The sequence below is a fragment of the Vulpes lagopus genome, chromosome 5 (assembly GCF_018345385.1).
Source record: "Vulpes lagopus strain Blue_001 chromosome 5, ASM1834538v1, whole genome shotgun sequence".
Lineage (NCBI taxonomy): Eukaryota > Metazoa > Chordata > Mammalia > Carnivora > Canidae > Vulpes > Vulpes lagopus.
Window position 1 is genome coordinate 22,478,066 of NC_054828.1, and position 13,035 is coordinate 22,491,100.

Consider the following 13,035-nt stretch of genomic DNA (forward strand, 5'->3'; position numbering starts at 1 on the left):
TGAAGCGACCCAGACCAACTTCTTCCTGGGTTCCATCCCCAGAAAGGCAGCAACAGGTTTCTCCACCCTCTCTCTTCTGTATCTCTTCTAGATACAATCTTAGCTCTAAGATTATATACAGAAAATATTGTTAGAGAACAAACCCCTGCCACCTTCTACCATTTCTGACAACTGTAGGTTAATAATCTGGACCTGATGTTATCAAGTCAAATTCAAAGGAAAGTCACAGATGACGAGAGACAGCCAGATCTTGTTCTCACTGTGTTCTCACTGTGTGTGGCATTCAGTTTACTGAGAGGTGACTGGGAAGGAATCTAAAAAGCGTTTAAAAGGGAAATTGGTGGTGATGTTCACTTGTGAGGTCCAGGTTGCTGGATTAGCCTTATCTGAATTTAGATTTTGAGAGGCTGTTGCATTGGAATTTGCCACGTGAGCCAGGAGATCACTCTGCCTCACCTTTTCTGGGCTTGAAGACCATGATGAGTCTGTTGGGCTTTCTCCCTGAGGAAATGCTACTGCGCAATTCCAGCCATGGAATTGCTGGTCAAGTGAAGTTCATTGATGTGGTTGGGGTGAATGACGCTTGGGGTCTTTGGCCCTCTGTATAACAGAATGACAGACACCGAGTCTGTAGCTAACTGAGGATCACTGCTCAAATGGATGCCATGGCCTTTCTTAATAAGAGCTTGGGCTGAAGGGAATTGTCATGACTCATGGTCACTCATGATGGGCTTGTGTGCTGCTCTGGCCTTTCCACTGCTTATTTGTCCAATTTAATGCATTTCCTATATGAAGAAAAAGCTGCAACTGAGACACAAAGACCTGGAAACTTTATTATTAGCACCTCCACAGGATCTTGACCTTCAGTCTCTGTGTTTCATGTAGCATCTAGTGAGGGCCAACATTCGTAGGAAGCTCCACCCTGAGAGGCATCTTCACACCTACTTTTACCTTTACCATAAGCCTAGGAGGGAGGGATGGCAATTGTCACGTTTATTGGGTGACTGAAACATTGACACAGTGTGAGTAAGTGACTCTCCTAATATCCCACAACAGGCAAGTGGCCGAGCTGGCTTTTAGCCTTTGAGGACAGTCTCTCTAATTTCCCTCTCATGAGGACATTGAGGTGGTCCTGGGGAAGATGCGTGGGATGAGGGATCTTGGGGGATTGTCTCATTGCTTTCCTCTTAAGCTGACTCCTTTGGGAGGATGGCAAGCCTAAGCCCGCCCACAGAGATGAGAAGCTACAGAAATGGTAAAGCCCTCTAGGGAAGGATGGTACAGCCCTCTTTGGCAAACCACCCCTAATGTCCTAACAATCCTCATTGTCAGGACCTCCTTTCTGCCTTTGAACTAAAATTCTTCTCACTCAAGTTCAAGCCACTAGTTCCTCACTCCCTACTAGATGGGGATGAGGAGCAGCTGGTTACAATCTTCTGTGTGTAAATCCACAGTTCTTGGAGAAATGAACATACACACACACACATGCACACCCCAGAAAGCTCAGAGTTCTACCTTTAGGATTACATTCTCCCCTCTGGAAAATATTCCCCAGATTAAATATAAAATAACTTTCAATTTCTCGAAAATAATATGTCCTAGCTGATACCATTTCCATACATATGTTGTATAGGAAAATAGGGAATTCTTAAGTTATGGAGTTTTAGAAGTCTTGCCAATAAACTTTGAAAATATGAACTAGAAGTCTTCCCATGGAAAGACATGTCATAAATAATAAATTCTTGGAATGAAAGTGTCCATGAACTTAAGGGTTTGTGTGATATTGTCTCCCTGAAACTTACGGCATCAGGAACTAGGTTTTTAAATTTGGAAAAATGTATGTGCCACAGCAGCTTGTACTGTGTAAGAGGAGAAGCCTCAGTGCTTGGCTCTGCTCTATTTTTATTTCCATTATGGGTTACTTTAGGTATTTTGATGAGATTCTATTGATAGAGGAGCCAGGAACAGCCAGGTAGCCGGTTGGCTTCCAGTTGGACCACACTAGAAGCAAGGCCTGGGGGGAGGGGGGCGGGGAGTGAAGAGAGGGCACTGGGACAATGGTGGAAGACATGGGGACAAAACAAGACCTTCTTGCCTCTTCTTGGCCCTCCTTTCCACTCCTGACACTGCCCTTTACTATCGCAGCCACCAGCAACACACAGAAACGAGAGGAACCCCGGAAGATGTTTGGAGAGGCCCACAATGTGGGTGCAAATTTCTTGGGGGACAGGGGACCGCTTCTGCTTTTGCTGCAAAGGACAGAAGGTAAGAATGATAAAAAGAAAGAGAGAAAGGGGGAGTGCGGTGGAGGGAAGGAGGAGGAGAAGAGGGGGAGGGAAGGTGCCAGGGGAAGGGGAGGGAGAGGCAAGGAAACAGCTGTCGGTGTCTGGGAAGAGAAGCCGCAAGTAACCGTGACACCTCAAGGTGCAGCAGCCTCAGGACTGCTCAAAACTTGCTCCTCGGATTTGGCCCCCCAACCATCTGGCAGCTCAGCACCCCTGCCTCTCTGCCACCCACCCCTAGGCCCCAGGGGTGATAATAGGGTCACATTGGGAAGGCTGCACTTAATGTGTCCTTGACAACTTCCCTGCTCTCTCTCCACTCCCATCTAACAACTAGTTCAGGGCCTCCCCAGGCTTCCCACTATCTGGCCGCACCCCCATCCTAGAGCCCGGGCAGCTCCCCTGGCTCACAGCAGCACCCCAGACAGCCATGCTCTGGCTTCTAGTTTGCTCCTGCCTTGCCAGCTGCCTCTCCCACCCCCAACCTTGGACCTGGTGCTTCTGCCACCCAGAAGGATTGGTGGCTCCCCCAGGCCAGCCACGCTCTTCCTCACAGCCTTGCACATGCTGTGCCTTCAATCTGGAATCAGAACCACCACCCCTGGGGGAGTTCACGTGAGCGCAGGCGTGGGCTAGCCTTTCACCCTTTGAGAGAGGCACCGGGATCGTCTCCACTGTTCCAGAGGAGTAAACTGAGGCCTAGAGGGCTTCATGGGCCGAGGGGCATCTTGCCTCTGTGGGAACACCTATTAGACAAGGAAAGAGAGAGACGAAAAAAAGAACTAGCATACATTTAGCGCCTACTGTGTACCAGGGCTGTGCCAGCGTGGATGTGTCTTCCCAATCTAAGATGCTGCAACACGAATGCCAAGCTGTCACATTTTTCTAGAATAGAGATTTTTTGATCAGTGTTTAGTTAGAGGAGAGACATTCTGTCTTCTGCAGACTTTGTTAGTTTGTTTTTTATCTGGTGTGATAAGGTAAAGGAGTTTCTCTGTCTGCCTCTTCCCTCATTGTCAATCTTTTTTGTTCCTTTGCTTGCAGCTGTTGTCTGTCTTTGAGTCTCCTGAACCACTTGCAGGAAGAGCTCTAGAGAATTTGGGGAGAAGGGGGGTGGGGAGGAGAGACAAAAGGTGCGTTGTTTTTCAAGAAGCAGGAAGACATAGGGAAAATAAAGGTGTTCTCAAGTGTGTCGCCTGCAGCCTTGTCAGGGAACATTTCTTTAGATGGCTTCTTCTTCCCCTCCCTCGTGCCTAGCTGGTTCTTCATCATTTTTTTAACATCTCTTTGGGAACAAGACATGAAAGTGAACAGCAGGTCAGAGTCCGGAATTCAGGGTTCTGGGGTGGTCTGGTCTGATAGCCTCCCTTCGTCTGTGGCTGTGCCCTTAGTGGGGGCAGGTGAGGCTGGTTCACAATTCCGGTCACATCACCCTCCCCTGGATGACAGCATCACACCTTCATCCATCCATTTACATTTCAAACCGCCTCCTGCCTGCTCTTGATTAATTATTTAGTAACATTGGTCACTTGTGAGCATTTCTGAGCTCATATTTCACGTAAAAGGTCCATTCCTTTTTTATCCAAATCTTCTTTCCCTGAATCCTTGTGTAGTTTTCGAAATGAAATAGTACGTATTCCTTTTGAGCCCCTGGTGCTGATGTATGGGCCCCGCTTCTTTGCAGCGGTACACCTGGATATTCGGTTAATCGGGGGAAATCTCCTGTCGGGCTCCCCCTCTCTGCCTACCTCTGACCTTGGCCAACTCCCCCTCATAGGAGCTTTATTTTTTTAATAAGTAAATAAAGGGGTTTGGAATGCTGAGTCTCAAGGTCTCCTCTATCTTGAATTATGAATGGGATCTATGAGAAGTCATGGAGAGACATGGGTTTTAGAAGTCAAGAGAATCTGAGATGTCTCCACTGGTTAAGGCACTAATGCTTATTTTTGTGAGATGTTGAATAAGTTAGGTCATCTGTCCATGTCTTACTACTTTCTTTACCTCTACAATGGGGATAGAAATATATCGGTGTCAGGGGAGTTAATGGGAATGCATGAAGTGACACCAACCACATGTATGAAGTGTGGACTATGAGGAAGATAGTGTATTAAGGAATTAACCCTGACCTTCTCAAACAATGCAAATAAAATGGTTGGCATAGAATCAACCATCAAGAATAAACATTTTATTATGGGGTTACCTTTACCCTAAGCAAAATTCTTACCGATGCCAATGTGGGGTAGTCAGGGCACACATGTCAAAACAACCTCAGTTCTCTGAGTTCAAAACCTGAAGTTTGTCCTCTGGATTTTTGAATTCTGGTTCTAATACTTATTAGTTGCATGATGTTGGAAAAATTATTTCATTTTCCCCAACCTTAGTTTCATCATTTGCAGGGTGGTTCCAAAGCAACCTACCTCGGAGGGGATATTGTGAAAAAAAATTAAACGCCAAAGGTATGCAAACACCTGGCACATGGTAGGCATTCAACTGATGATTTTTAACTTCATGAGAAATTAAGGCCTGTTCATAAATGAGTTCTGATCAATTCTCAAGAAAAAGAAGGAAAGTCCAGATTTTTCTATTTTGCCACCAAAAGTATTATTAGGCTTTAGAGAAAACAGAGCACAGAACTTCATCACATAATAAAACAGAGTCTACTATTTTTCTGGCAAGGAAAAAGAAAAAGCATAAATACAACTGACATCAATTCTCTGTGCATATTGCATCTCATCTCCCTGTTTTACAGTTTTCGGAAACCAAAAGTCCATCTGTCTCTAAGACCTTTCTAGTTTCTAGAAAAGAAAACACTGTCTAGATATAGTGGTGCTGTTTCATTTGGCTGCCTCGGAGCCCCCTTGCACGCTTCCCTTCTGCGGGGAGTGTGTGAAGCCAGGATGCTGATTTCCGGCGGCCTCTGCCCCGGCAGGTTAACCCCCGTCACAGGTCACTCTGCTGTGTTAGTTCCATCACAGCCTACCCCCAGCTCTTTGGTGGTGAAAGCATAACAGAAAACACGCAGCTCGATGAGCACATTGCTCATTTACGCCCGTGTGAAAAGAACAACTAGTATGCCCCGGGTGTCCAGGCCCTTCCTTCCACGGTGTTCAGACAGTCCCCCAATCAATCCGAGAGCTGCCCATCCATCTATTAAGCCCATTAACCCGCACAGCACATCGTATTGCTTGATGGAAAGGCTTGTGCTCGAGAGCATTAAAATCTTGACTTATTTTTCAAACCAAGGCCCGCCCCCCTTTACTCATTAGTTCTCAACGACACACTTTGTACTTCAGTTCAGATGTCCCCTTACTCTGTAAAAGGCAGACAGAGCAGCCTCCTGCGCTTTGGGCAGTATTTGGCATTTAGCATTCGGACTGTAGTAAAAGACCAACAACCACAAAATGCATCTGTTTCCCATCTCTAATGAAAAAGTGGTCAAACTGTGGAAGTAAGAAAGATACCATTTGATTCTCGAGTCATTTCTGGGCTCACACAGGGGCTGATGTGTCAGGCCCAGGGATTTCTGTTTTGTGTAAGGTTGAGTGGTTGCCTGCTGGGAACTCCTATCCTGCTAGGGGGAGACTCTGAGTGGGGGGGGAGGGGGAAGGGCACCAGGGACCTAGGTGGTAGGTGGGTGGGGAAGGCAGAGTGGAGGGAGGAGCCCGGGGAAACCTTCCTCTGGCCTCCTCCCTGTATGTATTCATGGCAGTCTTCCGAGCCCACCCTCCTAGATCCCCAGCACCCCCCCTTCCCCGCCCTGGGCCAGTCTCAGCCTGAATCTCCCTACTACTTGGCAGGTGCTTCAGTCATAGAGGTGTGGTTGGCAGCTCTCAGGACCTCATTTCCTCAATTTGAGCTACCAAGAACAAGACTACCCATGCCTACTTTGCAAAATTTGTTAAGAAGATGAAATGGAATAATACCTGATGGTGTTCATAAAAGGGTAAAACAGCATAAATACACAGGTGTTAAAAAGGAATCCCTGCCAACTGAATAACAGATGAGTTAGAACCCCATGGCCAAACTCTGTGTGGCCACTGGTGGTAGTCATAGGAGGTGGGGTGGTGGCTTGACCCTGTCAGGTGACCTGTCATCAGTCGTGGAGGATACTGGCGTGCGGAACGGCCAGGGTTCCAGGTGCCACCTGGCTGGAGCTGCTTCTCACTGCCATTCTCCCCTTCTGGCTCCTGTCGGTAGCACGAGCCACTGTGCCAGCAGACGGTTATCTCCAAGACTTGGCGTCTGGGGTGGAGGAGCCATCTGAATGTGCGGGGTGGGTGCTGCCCGCATTCAGCAATCACTCCGAAGGAATACCATTTTACACTGGGTGAGTCTTAGACAATGCGGAGTTCACATATGGGACGACTCTTCTGCATAGAAGCAGCCCAGGAGCCTTTTTTGAGTAATCATTACCTTTCATATATCTTCCCATGGCTGCAGAAGATGTTTCTTGGACCAGCGCTAGGCAAATATTGCAAAGCTTTGAAGCTTTGTTGTTCCATTGTTTGTTTGTTTTTTAAATTAAATCTATGAAAACTGTTACAATGTCCAGGCATGATGGACAATAGTCAGACTGGCATTCCATCCTCATCTTGAAGCGCTTTTAAATGGGAGTGAGATGATAATACTGTTAAAATAAGATTAATGGCATCGTAAATGCTAACAGCCCTGACGATGGAAAGAAATATAATGAATGGCCTAGGCTGGTTACGTGGAAATGTCATCGGTAGCCACATAGGTGGAGAAAGTTACTACCATCGCATAAAATGGGATCCAGAGTAACTGTAGCCTCAGCAAGATAGAGTTTATTTTTCTTTTGCATGAAAGTCTGGACCTGGATAGTCAAGACTCTGCTAGTCTTACCCTCCACTCTTTTGTGTCTCTCCTCTGGGGTGATGATGGCTTTGCTTGTCTAGACACTAGGCTCCAGGATACATATCCTCCATCTCTTGCTGTTTCTTTCTTGTGCTTACATGTGGGCTTCCATTCCCAAGGATATCTCTTGGTCCAAGGTAACTGCTCCAGAGCTGTCTAACACACCTGCATTTCTGCCAGCAAGAAAGAGGGATGGGGAGGATGTGGAAAAGGACAGATGCCTGCTGTCATCATATGGAAGGTTCCCAGAAGCTCCTACATAGTACCTTCATCTACACATCCCTGCCCAGGCCATAGTCACGTGGCCACCCCTAGCTAGCTCTGTCCTTTTGCCAGTGCCCTGCAAAGAAGAAGTGCTATGGAAGAAGTGGAGAACACACTGGCATGGGGTGGGGGGAATGCTTGTGATCTCTGCCAATCATGTGATTTCAGGGCTTCTGGAATGTGCCCTGTGCCTTCCCTTCCACTTAGCTGATGCCTAAGTTTTCTCAACAGCATTGAGTCTTTCATGAAGACAAAGTGGACCTTCTTATGCTGTGGCCTTTCCCAGGTCACTTGTAGGGTTTCTGGTGCTAGTTCTTTCCCTGTCAGCAATCCTCCAGCCCAGCTGAGCTGGTATCATGGTCATACCATGTCTTTCTGCTTCCATATAAGTAGAGGGCAAGTAGCTATTACAGCAGCTGGCACTTACGACACATCAGCTCTTATACTCACAGCTTTAGGGTTTTTTTTTTTTTTTCTCATTCTTCCCAGCAAAGCCCCAGGAGATAAGTTCTCTTCATAGAGATGCGGACTTAAAGCCAGGATCGACACTAGCACTGTGTACTGCCTAGCCCAGTGCTCATCATTATGCCACATGGCCTCTCCTCTATCCTGTCTGATCTCCAGGTCGGGCCAGGGACTCTATTGGTTCTAGAGGAGGAGGCATATTTTTCTGGGTCCTGGTTCTCAGTGTGCAAACATGAAGAGTGGAAGTGAAGTGAAAGAAGCTATTCTAAATACCCAAGTGAATGGAAGGCAGGTTGGTAAGTTCCCTAAGAGGTGAACGCAGGTGTATTTTTGCTGTAAGTATTCAGGAGACATATTGTTAAGGCACTAGAAGGGACACTAAAAAAAAAAAAAGAAGAGGTAATTGCTTTCTTCCAGCTGCCTCTCCTTTCCTATGGGGTAGCTGGAGGCCTTTACCAGCCCATATTCCCGCACAGGAGGACCTTAAGGTCACATCCCTGTGGGAACCAGCTGTCAGTGGGGCTCTCACCCTTTGGGGTTTGGTCAGAATGGACTAGAATCCTTATTCTATGTCTTTTTCTTAGTATTTGCTCCCTTATGTCTTTGCTTCAATACCCAGATGCTACTTTTCCTACATCACTGTTTTTCATCAAAGGTCACTCTTACCCATTTTTTTTTTTCTGAGTTTAGTAGATTTGTCGGAGACTAGAAGGATTTCCAGGGAAATATTATTCTGGGGTGAAGTCTTCTCTGGAACCACCTTCCTGCCTTTTTTTCTCCCACCTCTGGAGTCACTTCAATTTTATCTGCTAAACACACGCTTCCCCAGCATTTGTGAATTTATATCCAACCACTGATTAAAGTGTTTTCCTCACAAAAACTGATTCCTTATGCTATAAGAGATTCTGGAGAATGAAAGGTTCCTTCTTTTGTTACTCTTGATGTTTTGGTGGCTGGATCCATACAGCAGGAATTAATCTATATATATATATATATCTTCAGGTAAGAAAGAGATGACACGACGCTCGTGGATGTTGGTGATGAAAGAGCCTTGGCTCATCATGTGGGCTTGAAGGCAGGGTCTCGGGATTATACTGAGTTCATTGTCCCTGATGCAGGGGGACTTGCTGCAGTCTTTGGATGTGGCAGTTGCTAACAATTTTGCAGATGGTTGCCATGAAAACATCTGTTCCCTGGTGTATGAGTTTGGCCATTGGTGGAAGTGGTATAGATGACTAGTGCTTTCCTTATCTGGTCTCCCTTCATTCCTAACACATGGAAAGGCTAGAATTGCCCCATGGCCTTTGCGTGAAGAGACATGACATTTTTGGTCTGAGGCAGTTAAGAGTTTTCCATTCTCTTCCCTGTGAGCCATGTGTTGAAATAATAGCATAGAAAGGTAAGAGGAGCCTGGATCCCTGAGACAGTAGATGGATGAGCCCTGCTCACCTGCTTTGGACTGGGCATGCACAACATAGAAACTTCTTGCAAGTGATAGGTATTGAGAGAAACACCAACAGACAGAAGAGCTCCTGCTATTTTGGCCTTGGTTACCATAGCATGGCATAATATGTGTCAAATACAGATAATGTGGAATTTATAGAGATTGTGCTCAGCTCTACCAGTGACCTATTCCTGGACGTCTAACAGATTCCAAAGTTTTGATGGTCAAGGGATGTTTTGGGATTGGAAGAAGGAAGGATTTTCTGCATTCTTTATTATTTCTGGGGTTTTTTCCCCCTTAAGTGGCCATAATTTCAAAGACACCGGGTGATAAGGTGGCAGCTACTAAATAGCAACAGCAACGGAGAATTGGAGAGAAGCACTTGGCAGGATAGTTCCCGAAAACCCCTTCAAGCCTCTGCTTACCTAATTGATATGCTGTCCTGGAACAATTCTGTCTGACATGGTGCTCCTGCAGGTTAGTAAAAAGGAGAATGTGGTGCTCAATCCATATGCTGCCATTGCACCTTACACAGCAGCCGAGAATCCAGGCTCTGTTTCCATTAGTAATTACCAAACATAACAATTAAACGCGTATCACACCAGACTAGAAAACCCCAGGAGGATACTCTGCGTCCATTCTGTTCAAGTCTAAAATCTGTTGCAAATACTGGCAAAGTGGCACAAGTGGTTAGAGAGGTGGGAGAGGGGACGGCAACCCTAAAGATGATTAAGGTAGCAGAGAATTCACACGTTCTGCTCCTGGAAGCCCAAAGAGTGCCAAATATAGTGCTTAATACGGCACAAAGTGAATATTTAATTATTCAATGGTGACTCTCAGTTAAGAATAAATGGGTTAATTAGTAGTAGAAATTGTTTAAAAATGCATTCTGTTGTGCAGAAATAGTATGTGAATCCCTGTCCATATTATCTTCTCCAGCACAGAGAAAGGCAAGGGCTGGGACAGCTCAACCTACATACGGTGTGCATGCCTCCCCATGATGAGCCAAGTTTAACTCTCTGTCCTATATTCTCTGATGCTATTCCTGGGGATGGGGACACTCTAGCCACATATAATCAAAGCTGGCAACATCTGCAATCCTTCCTTCTAGTGATGACACCAAACCGTTGGCGAAAGGATTGCACATGAGCGATCCCACTCCTGTGTATTATCAGTGCAGCTTCTAGAAAACCCTTTTTTACAAAAAGAGGTACTGAACTAACACAAGGATATAAGAGGATATACTTCCTTAAAGGGGAAATCTCCTTCTAACTCCCAGACAGAGCCAGAGGTTCCGTCTAACTGAACACTTCCTTTCTAACTTTTGCAGTTTCACCTTAGAATATGGAAAAGGGTCTCTTGAGTTTAATACCTCTCAGAGAGAGAAAGGTTTGTCTTGACTCAACAAGGCACTTTGGGTACTGTCCCTCTGTTCAGTGACCCTGTCTCTGATGGTGAATTCTCAAGTTCTCCAGGTGGATGGGCTGCCAACGTTTACTTGTCTTATTGAGAAAAGAGAGACTGAGCAAGTGAAACTTTTCTATTTTTTTCTTTCCAGGATGCTTTCCAGGAAGATTCCTGTGAACCTGACTCAGAAGAACAACAGTCTGTGCATGAACCTGTTGTCCTCGAGAATTTGATCTTCTTTTTGTAGTATCTTGTGATGGTCATGTCTTCCCCTTCTCTTTCTATCAGCTTTTCAAATGGTTGATTTAGAAACTAAATCAGTTTTCTAGTTATTCGAGCATTGATTGTGTGGTCTCAAGTTCTTATAACTAGTTTTCCTCAAGATGAATATTGGGAAAAGTTTGGTAGCAAGCTTCATCGTGAGGGAGGAGCCCTGAAATAGGAGTCCAGAGCTGTTGTAAACTGGGGCAGGTTACTTCACCTCACTGAAACTTGGTTTCATCAACTCTAGATTAGAGGGTGGATTAAAATGCTTCTAATTACTAAAGCCTATAAGACCTAAAAAATGTGCTCCAGAGGAGAAAACACCACCAAATAAATACACCAACAAACGTGTATTTATTCACTCTTCCGCCATGCTTCTGTAGACTGGTTTGAGAGAGCTCTGAATCACCTAGTATTAGCACTATCTTAATTTCATATTGAAGATAATTCTGGTAACATAACCATAAGACTTGTACACTGGCTGACATCCATCCTTTTCCTAACAAAGTGTATTAATTAATCCAGTCAATTACTGTCAAGCAGAGGAGCAAGGTTGGGCATTCTCTGAGAAATGTGGTAGTTGTACAGCTGATATGGTTAATTTGCAAAACCTCAAATGGAACATTTAAATTAATTATTTCAGTTGCTATTATGTTTAGATAGTGCTGGTTGAGTAGAAATCTATTAAAACTATGCAGTTTGGGTCAATTTACCAATGAAAAGGATAAACATCATTCTACCTTTTCTTTTTTCTTTCTAGAATTATAGCAATTGAAGAAATTATATTGTGATATTGGGCAAATAAATTAGTCAATCCCTGCGCAAAAGTAGTTGAAAAGCAAACCATTAGAACCCTCTTCCAGTCAAACAGAGGCCTCTTGGGAAGCAATGTATAACTAGAGCAAAGCTTATAAAATGAAATAGGCAGGATATAAAATTTTCATATACACAACCCCTCAACAAGGACTTCTCTTACAAATGTCTCCATTACCTTGATAGGGTTGGGAGTTGGCCAGTGGCTTTATAAATTTAAAGCAAATAGTGACAATTAGGTCCTTAGGGTACATCCTCATGCCTCCTTTATTCACTTTAGGTTCATTATTTTGGATTTTTCATTTATATTTTTATGTTTACAGTCCCTGGAGGAGGCTGAGTACTATGTTTTGACAGTGGAATCTGAAAGAGCTACAATTCTAGATTCTGTAAATGCTGCTTGATCATAAAAAGTCTTAGTTTTAACTTTGATTGCTGTCTCTCATTGGTTAAGCCCTTTGGGTGGGATATACATTCTATTGAAAGGTCAGTCCCTCAAATTCTGGTATTGAGGTCTACTCTTCAGAGGTTCAAACTGTGGGTGGTTTAGTTCATATCCTTTACCCCAAAATGAAAATTCTGGGATTCTCATTAGCCTTCTCCCAAAGCAAACCTTTAAAGCTTCCCCAACACATGTAAAAACCAAACTTTACGAGGATCCAGGACCAGCCAGGAAATTTTAACAAAGACTAAATTTTAGAACAGCAGATCTCTCGTTGTGCAAAGGACATTGCTAAACTTCTGGGTTGGAAGGTATCCTGATCTACCTAATTCTATTTATGAAACTGCATATGTGCTTTGAAACTCCATTTAGATCCAACTCTTTCAGCTAGAGATGGAAACCATATGTGTGTCTAAGGCCCATATGTTAGGGCTTGGAGAGTCTTAGATTTTGTTTTGATTTCCAACTCAGCATCATTTTCAGATTTGGAGGCATCTGGGTATGTCCTTGACCCTCCGTGTCATGTGGCAATATTTTTGTTATCCATTCTTCTTCTTCTTAGAGGATTCCCTTTTCCATATGCTTGGAAAGGTGTTATGGCCTTTCGTTCTCAAAAGATTGTTCTAAGGTAAACAGAATTGAAGTAAATATATGGAAAAAATCAAGTTCATAGTCTTATACCTGGATGAAATAGTATTGTTTGTTGTTTATGTAAATTCATTAGGACTTCTTTTTTCCTTCACTCACTGTTTCTTTTGTGTCGTGTGGACTTCCATTTC

General features: G+C 44.5%; 1 long non-coding RNA gene across 3 annotated transcripts in view; it reads left to right on the forward strand.

Annotated features, from left to right (window-relative positions):
- LOC121491299 overlaps nucleotides 1–11,054 on the forward strand; it is a 106,462-nt gene extending 95,408 nt beyond the window's left edge. For all 3 annotated transcript variants that reach the window (XR_005987924.1, XR_005987926.1, XR_005987927.1), the window contains 2 exons: nucleotides 2,146–2,265; nucleotides 10,889–11,054. This is a non-coding gene — a long non-coding RNA (uncharacterized LOC121491299). The remainder of the gene's footprint in view (nucleotides 1–2,145; nucleotides 2,266–10,888) is intronic.
- Nucleotides 11,055–13,035: the final 1,981 nt, after the last annotated feature.